Source organism: Sarcophilus harrisii, chromosome 2, assembly GCF_902635505.1.
Source record: "Sarcophilus harrisii chromosome 2, mSarHar1.11, whole genome shotgun sequence".
NCBI classification, from domain to species: domain Eukaryota; kingdom Metazoa; phylum Chordata; class Mammalia; order Dasyuromorphia; family Dasyuridae; genus Sarcophilus; species Sarcophilus harrisii.
In genome coordinates this window covers 89,284,174-89,309,708 of record NC_045427.1, presented here as the reverse complement: position 1 = coordinate 89,309,708, position 25,535 = coordinate 89,284,174, and the positions used below count along the sequence as shown (strand labels likewise).

Here is a 25,535-nt window from a genome sequence, read left to right as displayed (position 1 = left end):
CAGCCACTACTATAGAACCTGTCTTGTGCTAGATGCTATGGGAGAAAAGAGATGTAAGAATGTTCCCCTTTTGACTTTAGCAAAGCCTAAAGTCATGAAGAAAAAGAAAATATAACCCAGGAGGCATTCAAATGTAAAAGACAAACCCTTTCATGTGTAAGAATCACTTCACATTTAGAAAAGGTCCAGTGAGTACAAAAAGGTCAGAAGAAACAATGAACTAAGACCTAAATCCCAGACTGCCTTTGTCCCTTGCTGAAGACCCCAGGAAGAATCTGGGAAGGATGTAGCCATAAGCCAGGCCAGCTGAGTAGCAGGAAGACCTTGGGAATAAGGAAGGGATATCAAGGACCAGCTGGTCCAGGGTTGTGACCTGCCCTTGGCCATGGGTGTCCCCTATATGTATATCCACTGATCTGTAAATTGGGGTTCAATCTGTCATCTTTATGACTGTCTTTTATCTTTCTTTGTGTCTCTAGCAGTTAGTATAGCACCTGGCACATACTTATGAACTAACTGCCCCTTCTTTTCTTAGGGTCTGGAATTCTATCACACTACATAATTGATTAGAATGAGGAAAGGTATTGGTTTTTTGTTTTTGCAAATACCTTGTTCAACTGCTGATTATATGTGAAATGAATGGTTTGAAATAGGACTATAGATCCATTCCCTCCCAACTCTAAATCAGTTAACTTGTTATTCTGCCAGTCACCCCAGCTTTAAAATTTTGTCATTATTATTCTTCTAAGTTGAATGCCCTATTCACTATATAGAAGCTGCTTCATTCCTCATTTTTGGTGTTGTTATTATTATCAATGGGCTTGGCTTAAAACTTACTGCTCTATCTCTGGATTCCTCTCAGATTTTTGGCCTTTTCTTCCCATCACTCCCCAGACTTCCCCAAGCACCAGCTGTTTCTGATTATTTTCCTTTTAGCTAGATAAGATTCCCACCTCCTTTGTTGACCACTAAACTCTATGCAGACTCCAAATCAAGCACAGATGAGGTTAGGGAGACCTGGGGCTTTCCCTGAACCTTTCCTAGGGCCTCTCCACATGCTCTCTAGCTACTGGAAGGAGGCATCCCAACCTAGGAAAGGAAATAGTGACACATGTGACATGCTGTGACCCTGCATCCTGCTTGAGCAACTCCCTTAATTCCTTTTGCTCTGTGTCTATGGAAGTAAGACTAAGTGAATAAACAAATATACCATGCATGACAACTGTGGATCATGGCACTTAGAGTTGGGGAAGATTAGAGAGACCATCTACTCCAACCCCCTACTCTTACTCCCTCCTCCTCCAACCCCAACAAGTATAGGGCCATGACACAGAGTGAGTAAATGGCAGAACTGGACTTTGAACCCAGGCCTCTTATTCTCAATCCAACACTATTTTCATTACCTGCTATTTAACTTGCAAGATAATCTGGGGTTTTACATACTAGGACCATGCCTTAAACCCAAATCACTCCAGCTCTCAGTGATTGACCAGGGATAGGTCCCAGAGTAAGTCCCTTTTGGTCATTGCTTGGACCCTGGTTGTCTCATAGGGAAGGTAAGTAGTAATTGTTTCTGTTTGGGCCAGAAACCCTGAGCGTCTTCCCCTCAAGGACTTAGTTTTTTAGGTAAAAGGCCATTTTTGCCTGAATTCTTATCTAGCCTCAATCTTCTTGGGGACATCTGCAGGCATCCTGATCTATATTTGGCCACTGGACCCAGATGGTTCCAAAGGAGTCAATAAGGGTGGAGACCTCGAATAGCCCTCACTTTCTCAAATCCGATTCAGTTGTATGACAGGATCGTCTTCCAGGGAGAACTCTTTGAGAATAAAGGACAAACAAAAACAACAAATTGGTTACATGCAGATGGGCCATGTGAAATGGAGTGCTTGGAGCTCGGTGTAATTAGCTAAAAGGCTTCCTGGAGGCAGTGACTCTTGGTAATAAAATGTTTAAATTCCACCTTTGAAAGAGAATCAGGAGAGGGCCTAGAATACAAAGGGGTGAGAATACTGGGAGATTTGTTTCATGGAGGAGATAGGTCATGATCTGAAAGGTGCTCTGCCATTTTGTGGGGAGAGGGAGGAACCACTTTCTCCCTCATTTTGTATGCTTTTTATGTGAGCTCTGGAGAAGCAAAAGCCATGACCCCAAAACAAAACCAAGATGCACAGAAGGGCCCGGAGCACCTTGTAACATCTCTTCTCCCCACCGCCACCATCCCATGCTGGTTCTCACTGCCTCATTCCTAGATTACTGCAATGACCAAGCCTCAAGCCTTTCTTGTCTCCAGGCCATCCTCCACTCAGCAGCCAAATTAATCTTCCAAAAGTGAAGATTTGAACATGGCACACCCTCCTATTCAATGAATTACGGCGGTTTCCTATCACCTCTATTATGTCTGGCATTCAGAGTCCTTCATCAACTCCCCCTATACACATAATCTTTCCATCTTAACTTGAACTTTAGCTATTCTACAATTCAGTAACAATGGCCTTTCTGTTATTTCTTGAAGGAGACTCCATCTCCCAACTCTGGGCACTTTCAATGGCTGTTCCCCCAGGTCTGAAATTCTCTCCTCCATCTTTGCCTTTTGACTTACCTGGCTTCCTTCAAATTCAAGAAGACTTTCCTGATCCTCCCTTAAACCTGGTGCCTTTTCTCTGAAATTACCTTCAATTTACATTTATATATCTCATGAGTACATAGTTTTACATTCACTAGATTGTGAGTTGGGATTGTCTTTTTAACTTTCTTTGTATCCCTAGTGCTTGGTATGGTGCCTGGCATATACTAGTTATTTAATAAATAACTTGTAAGTTATTGTAAATAAATATCTTGTAAGATAACAGCCCCATCTTTCAGTCTGTCATGTTGGCAAGTGGACAACAGCAGAATTGAGATGGCCCCATAAGGCAGAACTGGGGGGTTCTTTTGACTTTTGGGATCCTCTCTATTCCTCATTTGGTCATGAACTCTTCCCCCATTCATAGATCTTGTGGATAATTTCTTCCTTGCTCCTTTAATTAGCTTATGATATCACCCTTTATGTCTAAGTCATGTAACCATTTAGAACTTTTCTTGGTAAATGGTGTGAAATGCTAGTAGATTTTTCCAGAGGGCTTTCCAAGTAACCCAACAGTTTTTGTTAAAGAATGACTTCTTACTCCGATAGCTATGATCTTTGGGTTAATCAAATATTATGTCATTAGGTTCATTCTCTTCTGCCCATTCCACCAGAGGAAGTCTTCACATGCTTGGGGTAGATATCCCCTAACTCACTAATAGATTTGAACTCCCCCTTGGTCAGACACTGAATTTACCAGCAATGGTCTGAGCCATGAGGAAACTTATCACCCCATCCAAAACCCATAGTTCTTTGTTCTGATTCACTGTTCATTGGAAAGTTCAAACACTGTATAGAGTGACGTAGATTGACAACAATCTACATGTTCTGATCAGTGGCAAACTTGCTGCTACTTGATATAGATACACATGCAGGTAGTAGGCTCAGATATATACAGATTTATCATTCACTATCAATTAAGGAAGATGCAAACATCTTGTCCCTACAGCCCCAAAATACTGAAGTTTTAGCGTTGAGGAAAAAAAAAATACTTGGATATTAGTATTACTAATGCCCAAAGAGCTGGAATTCAACCAAATGGCAAGCTGAAAGTGTGGGACATCCACTGGATAATGCGCATATGAGCACTGTTTTGGTGATTTTAACCTTTTTTGCTTCAGTTGTCTGTGGTGGATTAAAGACAAAAAAAGCAGATGGCTGATGGAGGACTAAGGAAAGTGATAAAGCCAAGAAGCAAGTCAGTGATAATCAGCCAAGGGACTCAAGTGCCAGTCCCTTGAAGGCATTATATTGTTGAGGAAAAAAAAAAACACAACAGAATCCAACATTAAGACTCTTGACTTTTTTGAGCTCTTTAAGCCAGCAGAGAAAAGGATCCTTGTGTATATGAGATGTGGCTCTGGCCAAAAAAACAAAAAACAAAAAACAAAAAACCTCTGGCCTTATCTGCAGCAGCCTGGACAGCATTCTCTATCTTCAGAGAAGGCAGTGAAAGGAAATACAGAGGTGGGGACAAGAGGTGAGAATCCTGCCTCTGAGTCACATCCATGGGGAGAGACTGGCTCTTCTCCCTTTCTATAGGAAGCTAATAGTTGGGCAGGTAAATGTGAAATGAGTTATAGGTGACCAAATCTGCCCTCCTCAGCAGCATTTAGAGGTTATTACAGTATCCAGGAAGCTAAGGGAGGAATCTCAAAAAAGTAAAATAATCAACACCACCAAAAGCTGAAGAATGGTCCCTAGACTCAGCAGTTAGTGATCTGTGACCCTTAAGAAAAAAAGTTTCCATAGAGTAAGAAAGGAAACCACATGGAGGTGGAAGGAAACAAGTTTAACAGTGAAGAAATGAAGGGTAGGAATATTAATTGTAGCAGTACGGGTATATGTCCTATTTTCTCCAAGCTCCCTGGGTCAAGGGCCTATTTCCATGTCCCTCTATATATTTCCCCAACTATACCTAGTAGAAAACACTTGGACACTGTGGGCTCTCAGTCTATGTTACTGAATAGCCAAGCCCCAAGTATAATGTCTCTGAATTATCAGGTAGTGTGGCTGCTTTTCAGTATCAGAGTAACAATATACAGTGTATCCTTGTATTTACCACTCTCATAAAAATCTTGTTCACTCCTACTCAGAGGAAAGAGTCAAATCTGCAAGATTATACATGTTAGAGCCATACTTGAAAACAAAGGCTTTCTTTCAGAGTTTTTGCTTGATATTTATGCCCCTGTGGGCACTACTATGGAATGAAAGGGGAGGATAAAGCTCAAAGGATAAAGTAAAATCAGAAAGGTCATTATCCTGGCAAATGCCCCAACTGGCAGCACATTGCCATTTTGGACCTACACATTTCTTAAAGGCACCATGAACTGATGAAACTGATTGAAGACTATTTAGACCAGATAGCACATTCTGGAATACACAATTCTCCTTCCCTGCCTCTTCCCAGCTAAATCCTGTAATAAATAAAAAAGGGGGTAAGCCAAATCTTAGAATATTAAAGCATCTTACAGAGGACTTTCTGGATTTAGGCTTTCATATGGAAAACTCATATTAAATAGGAAAATTCAAAAAATGTATCCTAATTGCTATGTGATTCCTTTCTATATTTAATGAGAAGGCAAGAAACAAAAGAAGCCTAGACTTATTTTGCAAAGTTGTTGTTTCGTTATTGTTGTAGTTTTTTTTTTATCAATTAAACACATTAAATTAAAAAAACAAAAAAGTTAAACATTCAATATTATATACAGAATTAACATTTCTATAATATAGGAGATGTAGATTATAAGGTAGAAGACCTGCCTTAGAATTTCCACATCACCATATACTTATTCCTTCCAGCATTTATTTACTGAGAACAGCATCTGTATATGTCAAAATTAGAGGAACTTCAGAAGATAAAAAGATGAATAAAAAAGTCTTTTCCTTCAAAGAACTTATTAGAAAATCGAGTAAAAGAAAGAAAATAAATATATAAATAAGGCAAAGACATGATTGGTACCATTAGAAATATGTAGAAAAAGAGGAATAAGCACTTATTAAGCACCTATTATGCACTAGACACAGTGCTAAGTATTTTACAAATATTATCTCATTTAATCCTCACAACAACCCTGGGATATATGTGCTATCATGATCCCCATTTTACAATTGAGAAAACTGATACAAAGGATAAATGACTGGTCACATACCTAGTAAATATCTAAGAACGGATTTGAACTGTGTTCTTCCTGTATCCACTGTACCACCCAGCTGCCTCTGTATGGACAATATTTTTTTATGGAAGTTTAAATGAGGAAAAGCAGAAGTCATAAAACTTGTACAAGTTTCATGTTCTAAAACTTTATAAAAGCTTCACATAGGAGGCTTTGGAACACTGAAAATAAATAGGCTATTAATGGGTAGACATGGAGACTGAGTATTCTAGGCAAAGGAAACAGCATAAACAAAAGTCCCTATTACTGATATTTTCAGTTTCTAAGGCACATGGCAGTGACCTCCAAAGCAAGGGAATTTCTCCTGACTGGCACAATCATATTAAATATATATGGAAGCGATGGTCAGTTATCCATCAGCTGGTAACACCTGTGACTGAACGCCCTCTTCAGAGACCGAGCATAGGACCAAGCTACAGGTCATGGGTTAAGGGTCATCACACTGTGTGTTGTACATTCCAAAGCCAAATATAAATGATTTCCTTGTTCTGAGGTTGTTTTGATTTGCTCGTGCCTAGTGTTGAGCTACTGGCATTAGGACTGAGCTACAAAGGGAATGACATGAGTGGGGGGAAGGACAAGGAAAAGGAGTACAGAGGGTTCATTTTGGGACAATACATGTGTATACACAACATGAATTTCCTACACTATTCTAAAAGCCAATATGACTTATTGTATTATTGATTACTTTATATTATTTGTGCCTCTTTTCAATTCTTATTGTTAGCTAGGAGTTAAAGTTTTATACACACATGCATGCAGTATACATATACTGATACTTTATAACAAATCCAAGTTAATAGGGAAGAAGTGGACAATTTAGTCATTAAGTAGGATCCTATTTATACTTTTAGCATGAAGAATAAACAATTCATTTAAAATCTTAAAGCTTGAATACAGATAGAAATACTGAACATGTTAAATTCTTCTAGAGCCCTACCATGAAATAATTATTTATGAAATTCATAAATATTAACACTGAATGATAGTCACTAGAGACTTCAGTGGAATCAGGGTATCTCATTTAAATCAAACAAAACTGACCAAAGAAGTACAAATAGGATCCTAATTAGTGAATTTATTAATTATCCTTATCTACTGAGGGCATTTGTCCACATTTAATTGTTTCCTCATTGGGTTTCAGTGAGTCCAAAGACCCAGACTGAATTTAGGAAATCTTGAAACTAGGTATGCCTTTGCTCCCTTCCCCAAATCCCACTTAAAAGAACTATCCTGAACCCTACAGTGATGTCTATACTGGCGCTAACTTCCCTACACAGCTCTGCTTTAGGCAGGCATTTCTCTGCAACACAATCTAAAATACTAAGTACACTCTCCCATACTTGTAAGATTATAGTGTTAAAGTAGGAATTGGAGCTGAAAGAGATCTTAAAACCATTCCCACTGATGCCCTTATTTTACATTTGAGGTAGTTAAGACCTAAAGTCCACCAGATCAAGAATATAGGCAAATGACCAAATATGTTGGTGGGCTTTTTGTTTCTTCTTGACATAATTTCCCAATTCCATTTACTCTCTCCATAATTCTCAGATACTAAGCATATGGTTTCACATTCTTGATCCCAAGTCACACAAAGATTTTTCTCTTTTTTGAGAATCCTGGTGGGGATTTAGTGGAGTCCTTGCACTCCCTCCCCGATATCCCCCAAACTTCTTTATCAGGTCTCCGGCAGATTCCTCTTCTGCTTAAACTATCTTGGACTCTGGTCTTCGAGAGTGTCTGCTTTTTTTGTATCCCCAGATTTTAGCACAGTGCCTGGCACATGAAAGGCACTTAATCAAGATTTATTGAAGTTAGAAGTTTCTGTGAAGGTGGCAGAGATGCCCCAACAAAATTGTACCAAGTGGAGAAAAGGAGTTGCCAACTGGATTTTAGGCCTAGGAAAGCCAGAGAATATCATGGAACTCAAAATTACCATACGCCAGAGCAGGAAAAAAGAACAAAAAGGCAAACACATAGAAAAGATGATGATGGGAAGCATAAAGGGTCTGAATGTTAGTCTGATACTAAGGAAACACTTGGAGTTTCTGCCAATAGATGCTTCTGTCTTTCTTGTGAAGGTGGGAAGTAATCCCAGGATGAAGGCAGGAATATTGAGCAACTGAAAAGAGACTCTGACAGGTAAAGAAATCAGGTAAAAGCCAAAGTTGTTCCTTCGTACACTCTGTACCCCAGGAATCTCAAATCAACTACCAATGGCCACAGTGGGAGACTTCTATTCCCTCAAGGTCTATAAGAATATATAATCTACCCAACCAGGTTTTGTGAAAGAAAAAAGAGAGAGAGAGAGATTTAGATAGTATTAGGACAAATACATAGGTGCTACAAATAAACATACAACTTGATTTGAGTTTATTTGGAAACCAAATGGGAAAAGCATATCAAAGTCACCACCTGCTCAGAAACTCAGGCCACTCATGGTTCAGTTCTGGGAATTACAGAGACCTCCATTCTGGACTTCCAAAGCTAGATTCTACAACTGACCAGAGACATCAAGCAAAGTTACAAAAGTAGTTCAGTTAGAGTCATATAGGGTACCAACCTTCCCTCCAGCCCGGTATCGGCCATTATAGCATACCCAGCGACCCAGGAGTGGGAACAGGGAGTTCAGAAGACAGAAGTCCAACTCTGGTCTCAAACATCCACTGCTGTATGATCCTTCCTCAGTTTCCTCATTTGTAATACAGGGATAATAATAAGCACTGAATTCCCAGGGTTGTGAGTATAAAATGATATTTAAATGCTTTGCAAACTTTAAAGAGTTACAGACTCTAGGTACATTACTTCCATAATCTCTTGCAGCTACTTTGCTACTTGGGTTGTAATCAAAGATCTAAAACAAAGCAACCAAGTAAAATTCTAAATAAGGCAATGGAAAATTAGAAACTGGCTTCGTGATCCTGCTGCGAGTGCAGAGTTTTTATCGCATAACAAGAAGGGTAGGAGAGTGAATCCTGAGTCTAAGGAAAGGCAGCATGCTTGGTTTATTTACTGCCAGTTTGGAGACCTAACCTTTCACTGCCTGCCAACCAGCCACTCAAACACCTACTTAAGGCTTAATAAATCGGGCTGGAGAATGGAATTTCAGTGCCAAAGTCTGGGTCTTTTTGAAAGTGTTTCGTGTTTTCTACCCGATCCAGACTTTTGAAAAGTAAAGTATTGGGGAATAACCTCATGCTAAGCTCACAAAGGATGAGGGCTTTTTCCCTCCCAGAAGCTATTTCTCCTGGGAAATGCATGAATTTAGCACTGACCACGAATAGCTTTGTGTTCTTATTTCTTAGATCTTGTCTCTCTAATCTCACTGAGCTTCTGGAGGAAGACCCCACCACCCTTTAGCACACTGGGTGCTCAGCAAATATTTATTGAATAAATGAATAAGGAACACATGGAGACTCAGCTTTGATAAATAATAGCATTCTCTCCTCCTTCCATTCTCTCCAAATTTCGAAGTCACCAGTGATAGTTCAGTCAGTTTGTGGGACTCAGAGCTTCTTAGGCCTGTGTTGGAGGCGAGCAAGGGTGGGGGATGCTGAAGAAGGGAAACACACAGTTTCCTTCATCTTTATCTTCTGTTTCATAGCCCATCCTCCAATCCTCCAATCCTGACCTTTCTCCTCTCCATTCTTCCACTTGCATATCTCCAGCCCCCTCAGCTAAAACCCACTCTTAATTTTTGTTCCATATATCAGCTGCCACAGACAGAGAAATATGATTCTATCAGTCTTAGAACAGAAAAAGATCCCTGGGTCATTTAGCTCAACAACACCATTAACAAGTGGTCAGATAGCCTGTTCCCAATATTACTAGTAACATCACCTCACCAAGCAGCCATTATGGGATAATTGTAATTTGTTTAAAAAAAATAGGGATAATAACAGAACCTACTTCCCAGGGTTGGTGTGAACATCAAATAAGAATAATTGTAAAGCACTTAGCATATTGCTTAGCTCAAAGTACTATAAAGAAGTTAGCTACTGTTCTCATTGTTGTTAGCTGAAATCTGCTGAAATCTTTAATTTTTATCCATTGTCCTCTCGAGTTTATCTTCTACATGAGAACCTTTCAACCCTTTAAAAACAAAAATAGAGATCATGTTTCTACCAAAGTCCTCTCTCTTTCCCAGGCTAAATATCCCTAAATCTTTCAATTTTCCTGAGAATAGAATTTTCTATCACTATCTTAGTCATCCTCTTCTGAACAAGTTCTGATTTTTTAATTTCCCTAAATGCACCATACAAAATTGAATACAACATTCAAGATGAGATGTGACCAGATCAGAATATAGTAAGATTTTTACCCATCTTTCTCTGGATGCTATATTAATGTTTTCTAAGGTTAAATCAACTTTTTAAAGCATCCACATCACACTATTGATGTATTTTGATCTTACAGCATGATAAAAATCCCTTAATTTTGGTGTTCTTCCTCTCACAAAGATCATCATCTAGTTATGTCTTTCCATCCTCTAGCTATATAATTGATTTTTTTAACCTAAGCACAGGACTTTGCATTTATCCTCATGAGATGCAAGTATATAGGAAACTGGGGCACTGTGGGGAACTATGACAGAAGAAATGGATGACGTCTTGTACAAATTGTGGGTGACTACACAAAATATCAGCATTTCTATATATTACTGAAAAAAACCCATCAGCAAGAGATAGAGAAATTCCAACAAACCCAAGAACCATATGAACATAATTATAAAACACTTTTCACACAAAGTCAGATCTAAACAATTGGAAAAATATCAATTGCTCATGGGTAGGCCAAGATAATCTAACAAAAATGACAATTCTGCCTAAATTGGTCTACTTGTTCAGTGCCATATTGATCAAACTGCCAAAAACTTATTTTGTAGAACTGGAAAAAATAATAAAAAAAATTCATCTGAAAGAACAAAAGATCCAGAATATGAAAGGAATTAATGAAAAAAAATTACAAAGGATTGTGGCTTAGCAGTACCAAATCTAAAGTTATATTATAATTCATCAAAACCATTTGGTACTGGCTAAGAAACAGAGTGATGGATCTGTGGAGTAGATGAGATACAGATGACACAATAATCAGGGCCTATAATCTAGTATTTGACAAACCCTCTAACTCCAGCTTCTGGAATAAGAACTCACTATTTGACAAAAATTTCTGGAAAAAACAGAAAATAATATATTAGAAATTCGGCATAGTCCTACATCTCATAACCCATGCCAAAGTAAGGTCAAAATGGGTACACAATTTGAGCATAAAGAGTGATACCATAAACAAATTAGGAGAACAAGGGATAATTTACCTCTCAGATCTTTGAAAAAGGAAGGAGTTTATGACCAAAGAAGAACTAGAGAACATTATAAGAGGCAAAATGGACAACTTTGATTACATTAAATTAAAAAGTTTTGGCACAACAAAACCAACAAAAACAAGAATAAAAGGGAAGTACAAAGCTGGGGGAAAATCCTTACAGCCAGTGTTTCTGATAAAGATCTCATTCCTAAAATATATAAAGAACTATGTCAAATTTTATAAGACTACAAGTTATTCCTCTTGATAAATGGTCAAAGGATATAAACAGACAATTTTCAGAGGACAAAATTAAAGCCATCTATAGTTATATAAAAAAAAAATCTAAATCACTATTGATTACAGAAATGCAAATTAAAACAACTCGAACTACCACCTCACACTTCTCATATAAGTTAAGATGACAGGAAAAGATAATGATAAATGTTGGAGGAAATATGGGAAAAGTGGAACAGTAATGCATTGTTGCTGGAGTTGTGAAATGATCCATTCATTCTGGAGAACAATTTGGAACTATGCCCAAAGGGCTATAAAACTGTGCATAATCTTGACCCAGAAGTGCCATTACTGGGGCCTATATTCTAAGGAAATCATAAAGGAGAGAAAAGGACCCACAGGTGCAAAAAATGTTGGTAGCAGCTCTTTTTGTGGTAACAAAAAATTGAAAAATGAGCACACGCCCATCAACTGGGGAATGGTTGAACAAGTTGTGGTATGAAGGTAATGGAATGTTATTGTTCTATAAAAAATGATGAACAAGCTGATTATAGAAAGTCCTGGAAAGATTTACACAGACTGATACTGAACAAAACAAGCAGAAACACTGTACACAATAACAGTAAGAATGTGCGATGATCAACTATGAAAAACTTGGTTCTTCTCAGTGGTTCAGTGATCCTAATAGAAACAGACTTTGGACAGAAAATGCCATCTGCATACAGGGAAAAAACACAGGAGGCTGAATGTAAATCAATACATGCTATGTTCACTTCTTTTTTCTGTTTTTTTATCTCTCCCATGGTTTTTCCCTTTTGCTCTGATTTTTCTCTAGCAACATGATTCACAAGGCAATGTGTATTAAAAATAAATAAATTTACTAGGAAAAAACAAATTGCGGATGACTCTCTGGGTGCTGGAGAATTAACTGTTGTTTTCCTCCAATCCAATCCAACTGGTTTCCAAACATCCAGGGAATCTTCCATGATTTGTGGAAAGCATTCCCTTTGTTCTCTCTTCTGTGCCATTGCCCCTCAGTGCTTCAATTTCCCTTATAGTTGGACACCTCCAGTTCTACAGCACCTCTCTGTTCCATGATTTCTCAAAAATCATAGACATCGGGCACCATAATGATTTCTACAAGTAATTTTAAGTGCCGTGAGGATATAATTCTTTCCATTCTAGCTATGGCCCTACATCTCTTCTGCCCTATGTAGCTGAACTCCTCCAAAAAGCCACCAACAATAAGTACTTCTACTTTCTTTCCTCTCACTCTCTGAACCCCTTACAATCCAGCTTCCAACCTCATCATTCCAGGGAAATGGCTCTCTTCAAAGTTAAGAAGCTTTGAATTTGCTATATCTGATGGCCTTTTCTATCTTCTCATTCTCCTTGACCTTCCTGCAATTGTGACACTGTTAATTACTCTCTAGATACTTTCTTCTTTCACCATCTAACTCTGTATGGAAAAAATAATAGCAAAATATTTTCTCTCATTAACAAATCCCATATTTAATTCTGCTCCTCTTCCTCCAAAAGTTAAGTTTGAATTCAGGCAGCCTCCTAAAATAGAGATCTTTGAATCACAGAATCTCAAAAAGGGAAGAACACTTAGGGATCAACTAGTCCAAACTCATCATTTTACATTTTACCAAAAAAAAAAAAAAATTACAAAAAACCCATCTTTTTACAATAAAAGTAGACTTGTTCAATGATACTGTTAATGGGAGAGGCAAGATTAGCTCTCTGAACTGTTAATTCCTAGTTTAATACCCTTTAGCACTTCCATCATTTTGCCTCTTCTTAAATGTCACACCCAGGAACTTACAATCAACAGTCTTAAATATCTCAATTTGGCGCTGAATTTTCTCCATGTGTCCCACACACAAATTTCTGTGGAGTGCTTACAGACTGTCTTTTTACATATGCTGCTCTTCAACTTTGCCCCCGTTACTGTATAATTTATAGTCCTGTCAGTAGGAGGGCCAATGGAAAGGAACTTTATTTGAACTGTGTATAATTTAGTCTGGGCCTTGTGAAGCATTTCACAAAGAAGAAAGTTGAAGAAAATTCAGAATTTGCGAAAAAAGGAATTCTTTCTCTCTTCTCTTCCCCCTCTTCTCCCATGGGGCCTCCTTTCTCCCTCCTGCCCAATGTGCTTCCAGTTCACTGAAAGCTACTCCAGCTTTACATTCAAAGCTAAGTTATGTAGACTACACAGAATTGGCAGAACAGGCTATTGTGGAATGTGGGCATTTTTTTTACCCCTCCCTTCACTCCACCTACTTTTCTAAGCCCTTGTTTTAGCCTGGGATTTCAAACATGCCACGTTGGTGGCTTTCCTCTGCATTGACCCAAGAATTTCAGAAACTCAGATAAGAAAACCATGTCCTCTTCTATTCTGAACTATAAAACTATTCAAGCTATAAAACAGCTGGTAGAGAGGAGAGTCCTGGGTCTAGAATCAGGAACATGGGTTTAAATCTAGTGTCAGATACTTTCCAGAACGAGTCACTAACCTCTGCCTGTCTCAGTTTCTTCAAATTCAAAAAGATGTTCACAACAATAGCAACTATCTCTTAGGTTTATTGTGAAGGTCAAGTGAAATAATATTTGTAAAACACTTAGCACAGGGTCTGACACATAGTAAACATTTAATAAATACTTGTTTCCTTCCAACTAGTGAGTCACGAGAGAACCTGTTATCTTGAACGATCATGGGTGTTCTAAGGTGGTTGCCCTTTCAGTAAAAGTTGTCATCAAAAAACGAAGATCTTAGCAACCAGTCTCATCACTTCCTAGCAAATGGAGGGATAAAATATGGAAGTAGTATCAGATTTTATATTCTTTGGCTCAAAGATTGCTACAGACAGTAACTGTAGCTATAAAATTAAAAGATGCTTGCTACTTAGAAGGAAAGCTATGGCAAATCTAGATAGCATACTACAAAGCAAAGACAAAGGTCCCTATCATCAAAGATATGATGTTTCCTGTAGCAACATTTTGACTTGGAGAGTTGGATTCTAAGGAAGGTTGAATGTCACAAAATCAATGCTTTCCAAATGTGGAGAAGACTTTTGAGAGTCCTTTGGACACAAGGAGATCAATTTAGTCAATAAATGAATTCAGTCTACTCACAAGAAGGTTTAATGCTGAAGCTTAAATACTTTGGTCACATAAGAAGATGGAGCTCACTGGAAAAGACCCTGATGTTGGGGAAAATTGAAGGTAAAAGGAAAAGGGGACAGCAAAGGAGAAGATGGGTATATAATTTCATGAAAATAATGAACATGAATTTGGAGACTTCAAGAGATAATGGAGGAGAAAAGGCCTGGTATGCTCTGGTCCATCAGATCATGAAGAATAGGATACAGTTGAATTACTGAACAAAAACCAAAAGATTGTGAGAGTTACTGAGTCCAACCCATATCTTAGAGCTGTACCTAACTCATCTTAAATGAATCCTGTCCATATATAACTATGGAGAAAGACATTCCACTATTGAACCCAATTAAAATTCCAAATGATTTTTCTCGTGGTTTTTTACCAGTGGCAGCACCATCCAAAGTCCTCCACATCTTGCTGCTGATTCTGGTTTGTCTGCCTGAAGCATGTTCTTCTACATTGACTACCATGGTAGCTCAAGGGAATAGGAATTCACACAAAGACTACAGGGTTGAGTAGACAGGATAATGATGGTGGAGGAGGTCCAACATAATATAGTTGAAAATTTCTTCAGTCTAAGAAAATCAGAAGAATAGCTCTGAGTCCTGTTAGAGGCGGGACTCAGGTCAAGTCACTTAACCCTTTTGCTGCAGATTTCCTCACTTGTAAAATGAGAATAGTATGATTTTATTGCAATGATCATAGCACTGTCAACACAAACATACTTTGTACACTATGAAGGCAGAAGTTCTTGATTGTCTTTATGTCATGGACCACTTTGGTAGTCTGGTGAAGTTGAGATTAAAAATGGGATAAAAAATGGAAGAAGCATCAGATTTTATATTTTTTGGCTTAAAGATTGCCACAGGCAGTAACTGCAGCCATGAAACTTCTTTCAGGAGTTGAAAAGAGTGAGTGATGGATTGTGAGTTGTCTTAGATCATTAGGTAAAAAGTAAGAGACCAGGACTAAGAGTGTCAGAAGAACACAGATACAATTTATTTTGTATTTAATTTATACTTTAATATATTTAACATGTATTGGTCATCCTGCCATCTAGGGGAAGGGGTGGGGGGAAGTAGGGGAAAAATTGGAACAAAAGGTTTGGCAATTGTCAGTGTTGTAAAATTACCCATACATATAACTTGTAAATAAAAAGCTATTAAAAAAAAAAAAAAGAACACACACACACACACACACACACACACACACACACAAAGTTTAAGCTAAGAATGACGCAGAACAAGATTGGTCGGCTGGAATTAAGAATCATGGAAGATGCAATCATCGGAAACCAGGCAGATAAGAGTCAGACAGACATGAATACCAGGAATCAATGCAAGCTGTAGGGAGTTAGCTGGGAACCAGAAGGATACAGAGAGTAAAGAGTAAAGCAAAACAGGTCAGAAATCTAGATAAGTAGGAAGCAAGAGATGCAGCAGGGGTGTAGGGGCCGGATAGAATGGGCTGGGGGGCACTCAAAGGTTATGGGTCTTCATCAGCTATTACTGGCCAAAGGGCAATCGACAGGGAAACACCTGTTTAAGGATCTAAGAGGGGAGAGGGGAGGAAGGCCAGGAAGTCAGCTAACCAGGCAGTGCCCTCTCCCAGACAGAGGACAGAGGGATGGGTAAACGGGAACATTAACAACTAGCCAGAATTCTTAACATGAGATCTGTGAACTTTTTAAAAATTATTATTTTAATAACTATTTCAATATAATTGGTTTCTTTTGTATTTTATTTTACCTATTTTAAAAAACATTGCTATAGGAAGGGATCCATAGATGTCATCAAACTGCCCAAGGGATCCATGACACATAAAAAGGCTTAAGAACCATGGATCTAAAATAACTGATGGATTCATGATCCACTCACCACCCCTTTCCTGCAAACCAGGAAATCTGAGAAACTCTACCCTCCCTTGTGTGTATCCTCATCCTGCTTACTCAAAAGTGGTGAATTCAAAAAGACACCTGGAGTCTGTTGGGGCATTTGAAAAAGGTTTTGGTTCCTCCTTCTTGCTTAAAAATTAAATGATGCTATTCCCAAATTCTGTGGACCTGGCCTTTAATTCCAAACAGGGCTAATTCCTGCATAAAATGTGTGCTGTTCTGTTTCTCAGAAAGCAAAGCAGGCCACAAAGAATTAAATGACAGTAGAACTAATTGGCAGATATGATCCTGCCTCCTTTTTTTTAATGGTGGATGTCTAGACTGCTATTTCTTTAAGAGCCCCTGTGTGCACAGGTATTGTGCTTAACCAATAGAATTCAAAATGAGCTTTTATTTTAATGACAAGATCCTTTTAGAAGTAGGCTTATTTAGGTCACCAGGGGTATGCAGAACCATTAGAAACCACTGATTATATAGATCTTTTCATCAGTCCTAAATTCACTCCTAAATTAACTCTTTTAAAAATCCATGACTTTTTTCCCCTGATTTTATTCAGTTTCATGCCAAAAATTCTTTACCTGCTCTCTGGGGCTTCACTGAATACATGTTTGTTCCTTTATCTCCAGCTGGATCTTTGACCCTCCTTTCTGGTACTTACTTGAGTGGTCTCCTCTCATCCCAGGAGCTAGAGTCCACTCCTCCTTCAAATAAAATTATCTTGTTCTTAGTATATTATTTTGTATTTACTTACAAATGTAGGTAGGGTTTTTTGTTTGTTTTAACATTTTGAATCTTACAGTATTGTGCTTTTACTCTTTGTATTAACAGCCCTTAAGAAAACACCTCACACAGTAAGCATTTAGTAAAATGCTTGCTGACCCACTGACAGAATGTAAGTTTCTTGAGGGAAAAGACTGCCATATTTTTGGTACCCCCAAGGCCTGGTATAGAATGGGTGCTTATTTGTGGTTTGATTAATGGACAGGTCAGGACTCCTCTCAGGTGATGGACTCTGGTGATCTCTATTCATGTGCCTTTCAATCTTACTAATCCCAATTCCTCACCATAGGCTATGATAAGTATTAAAACAAAAAACAAAACAAAACAAAACAAAACAAAAAACCCTGATAATTAAGCAATCTGCCTTTTTTAGGAAACTTTTATACATTTCCTGTTAGGACAGAGGCTATTCCCTAAATGTGGCTAACTCAAAACCTAAGCAAATCAGAGGGAAACACCAGACCAGTAATAATAATTATGAATTGCCATTTCCATAAGCTTTAAGGTTTACAAATCATTTTGCACATATTATCTCATAATTACTGAAATCACTATATCCCTAGGATATAGATACTATTGTTATTCTCATTTTTACAAATAAGGAAGCTGAGAAACTAAGTGACATGCTTCTCTAGAGTAATAAAGATAAATAAGCATCAAAGGGAAAATTTGAATTCAGGTCTTCCTCACTTCAAGAACTCCATTTCATCTGTTTCACCAATGGTGTCAAACTCAGAAAGAGAATCCACTAAACCTATATGAGCAGCCCTGCAGTCTGAATATTGACTTCATTTTCAAATGTAATATCATGTATTTTTATTTATTTTGTTAAGTATTTCCCACTTTCATTTTAATATGCTTTGGGCCTTCCTTACTCATAAGTGTGGTCACTTCACTGGAGCCATTTGTTTGATACCTCTGTAATACAACACACTGAAGGGAAGGTATTAACAGGAAAACAGATTCTGTCACGTGTATATTTGAGGGCTGCTGGGCATATGTTTAAACTCTTCTATGAATGCAAAACTGACATTTGGTCAGCCAACAAGACAGTCAGTCAAAAAGAATTTATTATACCAGTGAGGACGGAGATCTAAAGCTTAGAAAATGACTATTTCTCTAGCCAGAGCAGAAAAAAACTTGATGTGGTCTAATCTGTGCCATCCAAGAATCTGAGACTTCCAGCATTATCAACCAATTCCCAGAAAAATCTGGTTTTCTTTTCCACAACAATGTTCACAAAATCCAGAGTGCCTGCCATCCAGAATCCTATTCTGAATGAAATCAGATCTAGCACCTCCTATAGAATCTTCTACTAGAAGAAAAATTAGAGGATATTTAGAAAAAGTCCATGGGGATCTCTAAGCAATTGGAAGCACAAAATCTGGAGTTAAAAGAAAGGAGGTTCGTGGTAGTAAAGAGTTGAGATTAAGCATTATCCTTTGTTTGGCTTAACACTAAACAAAATCCCACAACAATAAGGTTTACAACATCAATTACCACATGCTTGTCCCTCCAAATCAGTCCTTAATGTGAATCATGATAAAGACCAAAAAGCTTCGAAGAAATGAGCTAAGGCCAAAGTATCAGCCTTAGCTTTGAATTTCTGCGCTTCTGCTGTTTTAAATTATACTTCCATGTTGCTTCCATGTAATTCTTGGCTCAGCTTTGTGATGGAAAAATTATTTTTATGGTCTGAGCCATCATATTTGTATGGGGGTATGATCATTCTGACAGTTTTGTCCTTTTGTGGCCCTCAACTGTTACTAGCAAAAAGACTCTGGGGAAAAAATAAATGAATAAACAACAACCCATAAATGTTTTATTTCTCTTTCTGATAAAAGAGATGCAAAGAGATGGCACTACGTATCAAAGTTTCTGCTGGATCTAGAGAAAGGAAAGAATGTGTTTGTAATCTTTGTCAAATCACATAACAATTATTAGACTATCCATTGTTTTCAATTATCCTTGCTCACTTTCTTTCTCTTAGATTAAGTTGCCCATTTGGGATTGGTACATCTGTTGGCTTCATGTTAATAAGGGTGGTAATTCAGAATGCAAATCTAAATGCAGAACAAAACCTGGCACAAAGTTGGCATATACCTGATTAATTGATGGGACCCTTGGCCTGAAAGAGAGAAAAAATATCTTGAGAATCACAAAGCAAGCCTCATTCCAGTGATATACACTGACCCCTTATAATCCCCTTTGGATTTACAGATAGATGCTGTTTTATAGATAGAAGCTGGTGGCAAGGAAAGAAAAGTGTGGGTAGCTCAGTACAACTTCATCCCCACTTGTAGAGACACAATAATGAATATGCCCATCCCACTGAAAGGAAATGTGATATTGTTGAGGTCCAAAAGGAGATCCCAAAAGCTTAGGGTCCCAAGGTGTCTCAAAAGAATCTGCAGGCTTAGACCCATCTCCAAGTCAAGGGGCAAAGTTTATTGTTAATTGTAAGACCAATTGAAGGAGCTAAGTTCCAAAAGGATTTAGCAAAGAATCAGGAGCAAGAAGACAAATTTATAGGAAAAGAGAGAGAGATCTGGCTCTTCATGTCACTGATAGGCCAATTTGTGGCCAAGAGGTAGAACTGAGGAGTGGTCTGGTATGCACTTCATCATTTATCCCAGAAACCCTTTTATCACTGACCAACTGGTTGCTTTCTGCCAAAGGCCAGGAGCCTTTAGGATCACTACCATGCAGATTGCTAAAACAATAGCACTCCTAAAGTCTGGGGGCCTCAGACTTACTGCTGTATTTCTCCTAGAACTTGTACCCCCATCACTATCTATATATAAAGAATACAGTTGGGTTTCTTTGGGGTTTTTTCCCACTTTACAACATATCTAACAGATTTGTGTGCTGGTAAGGGGTGAAGGAGGTGTCAAGAGAGCTGCCAAAGTGATTTTCCTAAAATACAGGTCAGCCCATGTCAGCCATTCATTAAACTCCAATGGCTCCCTATTATAAATCTCCAAGATCATCCATAGACATAATATCTATATACATACATATATGTGTGTATACTTACATACATGTGTGTTTATATATATACATACACACACACATACACACACACACACACACACATATATATATATATATATATATATATATACACATTCCTGCTTAGCATATCTTCATCATAATTTGATCCCTTCCTACTAATGAGAGCAAAAGCAGGCAGCCCTGTAAAGTTATGTAAAATCACCAACAAAACGTTATACAAACTTAAATGAACTTACATTCTCTGGAACCAGGAAGAAGAATACCCAGAGAATATGCCCTTCCATATACAAACTTAAATGGTCTTGCCTATTCTGTTTTATTGTTCTATTTCTGTATAAAATAGGCCTTCAGAAAATGTCTCTTTGAAAAAATCAATTCTCTCTCGAGAATGATATTGCCCGCCTAGAGAGCTATTTTGGTGTCTTTCTAACAATAAATGCCTTTTTATCACAGCCTTTTAGTAAGCGAATTTCCTTCCCTATGAGCCCACTGGAGCCTTGAAGAAGAGGATTGCATACCCATCCCTGCCACAACTCTCCTTCATCACCCTACCCTCATCACTACCTTTCCAGTCTTCTTACACTTAACTTTCTTTCATAAACTCTACGATTCAGATACATTGGCTAGACTGTAGTCCCTCAAACAAGACACTGTATCTCCAGTTTCTATCTAGGTACCTTTTTTATTAGCTGACTCCTATGTCTCCTTCCTCCCCTCTGCTTTCTATTTTCTCTGGACTTCTTCAAACCAGCTCAGATACTATCTTCTAGGAGACCTTCTGGTCCTTCCACCTGCATTTAATGTATTCCTTTCTGAAATTACCTTCTCTCTACTCTATTTGTCTCATAGGCTTTATCTCATAATTTATGCATTGTTTCTCCCAGAATGTGAACTTTTCAAGGGAAATGCCAATCTTGCCTTTCTTTTGTTATCTCCAGCCTCACCAATGTCTGACACATAATGAACGCTTAAATAATTTTTAATGGGGTGACTGACCATAAGTGGGAAGGAGAGGTAACAGGAAAGGTTTAGGCCACTGAACTGAATAGAATTTCAAGAGATGGGTGGAGAGGGAAGGTAGTGAAGGGAGAAAAGGGAAAGTTTACAGAATCCTTCTCAAGAACCCAGGACTCTGAAGACTATCCTCCTCTATCCATTAGCAAAATCTCTCCCCATCTCAGAACCATTACCCTCTAATCCTTCTGGACAAAGGGTTGATAAAGATCCAGGATTATCAGCCTCCCCAAAATCTCCTCCACTAGCATGGAGACCAAGAATCTGCTCTCTGTAAATGTTTAACTGATAAGCAATCAGCCACTCCAGTATCTGTACCAAAAAACCGCAAAAGGGATCATGGAAAGTCGGGCAGGAACGAAATGATTAAACAACAATGAAATCTGCTTCTCGAGTTATCTAGTAGCCTTTTTCTCCTCTAATATGCATTTGTATTCTACCTCTTTCGGTCCCGAAAGATATCTGCCCTATACTTGAAATCATAGAGAAAAAGGAAGTTGTACATCTGTGACTCCCTAAATTGCTTTTTTTTTTTCATAATATAGATATTAGCCTCCCTTTCCCTTTCCCCTTAAGATCCTGACTGCTTTCATTTAAAGCATTTCTTGGCTACCCCATCCCAAAGTTCTCTCTTCTTCCTCTGAACACCTTACTGAAGTCTACTAACATGTATTCGACACTTAATCATAGTCATTAATTTTAGCTATATGTCATCTTCCCAACTAGACTGATTCTAGAGGCATGAAGCTGGAGTGAAGTCAGGCTCCAAGTTCAAATTTGGCCTCAGCACTTACTAGCTGTGTGACCTTGGGCAAGTCCATTAATCTCTGCCTCACTTGCCTCAGCTAGAAAATGGGATAATAGGGATAATGGGATAATAGCAACACCTTACCTTACCTATGAGGATAAAAGGAAACATTTGTAAAACACTTAGCACAATGCCTGACCCATATATGGCTATTATTTTATTTATTGTTTGTTTATTCATTTGTCTATTTGCTTATTTATTTATTATGAAGGCACAAACTTTCATTATATCCCCATAGCACCCTGAACAGTACCAGTTGAACAATAATAGAATATGAAGTATATGGAATAACAATAATACAGAGTAAGTAAAAGTGTATAAACAGAAACTTTATGTTAACTGAGAAGGTTGGGTGTGAATCAGGGAAGGCTTCCTCTAAGAGGTAGTATTTGAATTGTATGTTAAAAGATACCTATTAAAGAGGAAACTCATTTTAACAGTTTCTTTTAAGTGATAGGAAAACTAAACACAAAGGGAATGTCTTTCTAAATAGAATATTTGTTCATCAGAGCATTAAATACACTATCAGAAATCCTTTGGGGGAAAAGGACTGCAGCTAAAGCAATAACTTTCGAAATAATGATTCCAAACACTAATTTAAAGAATGCTTTCCTTTTCATGGAAGTCACTAGGATACTAGCATTGATTTACTTTATTTCTTTAAAGTATAATAGTAAAACTTAATCACACTAAATTCATACTCAGGGGGCTGGCAATCCAGAACTGATTTTAAAAAGCTTCAGCATCATTTTTAGCTAAAATTGTTATTTGCAAAGAGGAAGATAATAACGTGGGCTATTTAGTTGAAGCAAAGTCAACACCAGAGTCTTTCAGACCACAAAGATTAGATTGTGAATAATCTGTAGTATCACTTATTGTTTATATGTAAACAACTTATTTACATAAACAAGAATTTAGGAACCTCTAAAGTATTTTAAAAGTTCATTTTTTTAAGCAAGCTAAAAAAAAAAAAATCCCCACTCATATCTTGTTTATATTTAAACGATCCTTTCCTTATAAAGAGTCAAGTTAAATTACCCAGACTGAAACAGTGGCCTCCAAAGGAACAATTTACTGGTATCAACACTGCAAATTTGCCCAGGAAAAAAAAAATGCCTCTTAGCTACTTCTTACCCCAACTAGAGCCTGGACTCATCCTGGAATTTACAAGCCCATCCCAGCCACCCCGAGAATTTAACATGTCATGGAAACGGTGATTCAACCTTAATAAGAATGGAGAGAAAAACCACACAATGATCCACAATATTTTCCATCCAAGAGAATGCAGGTTGAAAAGCCAGTCTGGGGTTAAAAATAAGTGAGACTGGTTTTTGTTTGTGAAACTGCTCACTTTAGCTGTTGAGTTGCCGTAGTTTTTATACAACTCCATTTAAAAGTGAGAGTGTTTGTCAGGGGGAGGTAGGGAAAGCAGAGGAATGCAACAAAGTGAACTTGCCAAGCGGCAAAGGGCCGGTGGTTTATGTCAAGCAAATTAAAAATTCCCAGCCTTCAGGGAGGCTGTAACATTAAGCTTAGCTGTATGAAAACAAGCTACATCTGAGCTTCCATCTTCCAATAACATAATTAGGGAATGATGGAGCTGAATTCTTTGGTTTTTGAAGGACTGGATCCGGCACACGTTTAAGTCTTTTTTTTCTTCCCGGTTTAACTTGGAAAATCCTATTAAGTGAAGAATTCTCATTCCTGAAAGAAGGTAGGACTGGATGCTCGACAAAGATTCCAAAACCAAAGGAAATACAATTTTGTGGAAGGAAGCCTCTGGGGAGGGAGAAACTTCACTTTTTGGAATTCACAAACTTTGTTTTGAGAGAACCTTTCAGCCTGCTCTGCTAACCAAATCACGAAGAAATAAATGTTGGCAAAAGAAAGCTGCTAATGGAAAATGCTACCTATGTGTTTGGCTCCGGGAGTCCCCGGCAGAAGCTTATTACCTAAGGAGGATTAGGAGGAAAACAAAAACAACTCCTCAGGCAGAAGTAGCAAAGTCAGGCTCTGGGAAAGCGTCAGTCCCTAGAGCAGAGAAGGAGAGGGGAAAACGTCATGACCCCAGCAGCCCCACCAAAAAGAGAGGGATCGGGAAGGGGCGAGGGGGAGAGAAATGAGTGGCGCGACCACGGCTAACAAGCAGGGAAAAGGCTTCTGCCGCGCTCGACTCTTGGGCCGGTGACAGTGGCCCCGGAGGACTGTGCCCCCGGCCCCTCCCGGCGCTCTAGGTGGCAGCTGAAGTTAGAGATGCCCCAAAGGCTGCCGACGAAGTGATGGAGGCGATGAAAGTGTCCCTCTTTTCTTCCAGTCCTCAGACGCAGTGTCCCAAGCGCACAGGGCTCTCTCCCCGGGCTCCTACAATTGATTCTAAGTGGCCCCGTTTCCATCCAGGATTTCTTACACGTAAAAAGTTGTGGGGGGAGGGGCGCACCCCTCCAAACTTCTTACTCGCTCCCGCCTGTCTGCCAGAGCAGATCACCACCACCACCACCACCACCCCGAGATGGGACTGCAGGGAAAGCCTTCCCCGCCCCTTCAGCACCCTTCCGAGCTGGAGGGCTGAGCAGGGGTGTCGGAGGGGCGACGTGGCAGGGTGCCAGGAGGAAGAAGGTGGCTTTAGGAGAAGTGGGGGCGGTCCGCTTTCCCCAACGGCTCTGAACCGGGGCTCTCGTTCCGTCCAGCAGCCCCAGCGAGGTGGGGAAGGCACCTTTTGGGACAGGGAGGGTTCCGAATCTCGCTTCTCTCCCCTCTCCCCTCCAAGTCTCCAGCCCGCACCCCCCCTGCCCCCGGCAGGGTCACTCACGGGCAGAACGCAGGACGTCTCCAGCTCCAGCCGCTGAGGCCATCCAGAAGAGGAGGAGGAGGAGGAGGAGGAGGAGGGAGTGAGGGTTGCAGGAGAGGGGCGGGGAGGGAAAGGAGGGGTTAGATGAAGGGGCGGTGCTGAGCTAGGAAGGGGGCCAGGACCCGGCAGTCCGAGACCCTGCAACGACCTCCTGCTGTTCCTTCCCGGCCTCCTTGTCTCCCGAATCTTTCTTTGCCTCCCATCTCTCCTTTTCCCCTCTCTCCTCTAGTTCCTTCTAAATAGCTCTCGTTTGTGACCCTCATTCCCTCCTCCGCGCCCCCCAACCCATCTGTGTTCACCATCCAACCCCAGGTCCTGTTACCTACTAGACTTGCTGCTAAAATCAGGCAGTTAAAAGTAAGAAGGGGGAGAGGGGTGGGGATTGCCCCTGCCAACAAAACTAAACTAACCGGTCCAAAAAAAATCTCAAACAAAACAAAAAGATCGGAAATACAAAAAACTTTATTTTCTCTTAGAAATTTTGTGGGCCGATAATCTGAGCTAAAGATGCTATAAATGCAAATGATGTTGTAGAAGTATTATTTGCAAGATTTGGCAACTGATTGATTGGTTGGGATAAAATGACAATGTAACAGGAAGCTAATTTAGGGACACAAATTTTTATACAAAGTAGCACATATTTAGTATATAAAGAAGGCATAAAGTGCTAA

General features: G+C 39.1%; 1 protein-coding gene across 1 annotated transcript in view; it reads right to left on the bottom strand.

Moving 5' to 3' along the window:
- Nucleotides 1-25,244, bottom strand: part of STON1 (stonin 1) — a 62,610-nt gene extending 37,366 nt beyond the window's left edge. Inside the window, exon 1 of the mRNA XM_031950456.1 lies at nucleotides 24,826-25,244. The gene's annotated coding sequence lies outside the window, so the exon portion shown is untranslated. The remainder of the gene's footprint in view (nucleotides 1-24,825) is intronic.
- Nucleotides 25,245-25,535: the final 291 nt, after the last annotated feature.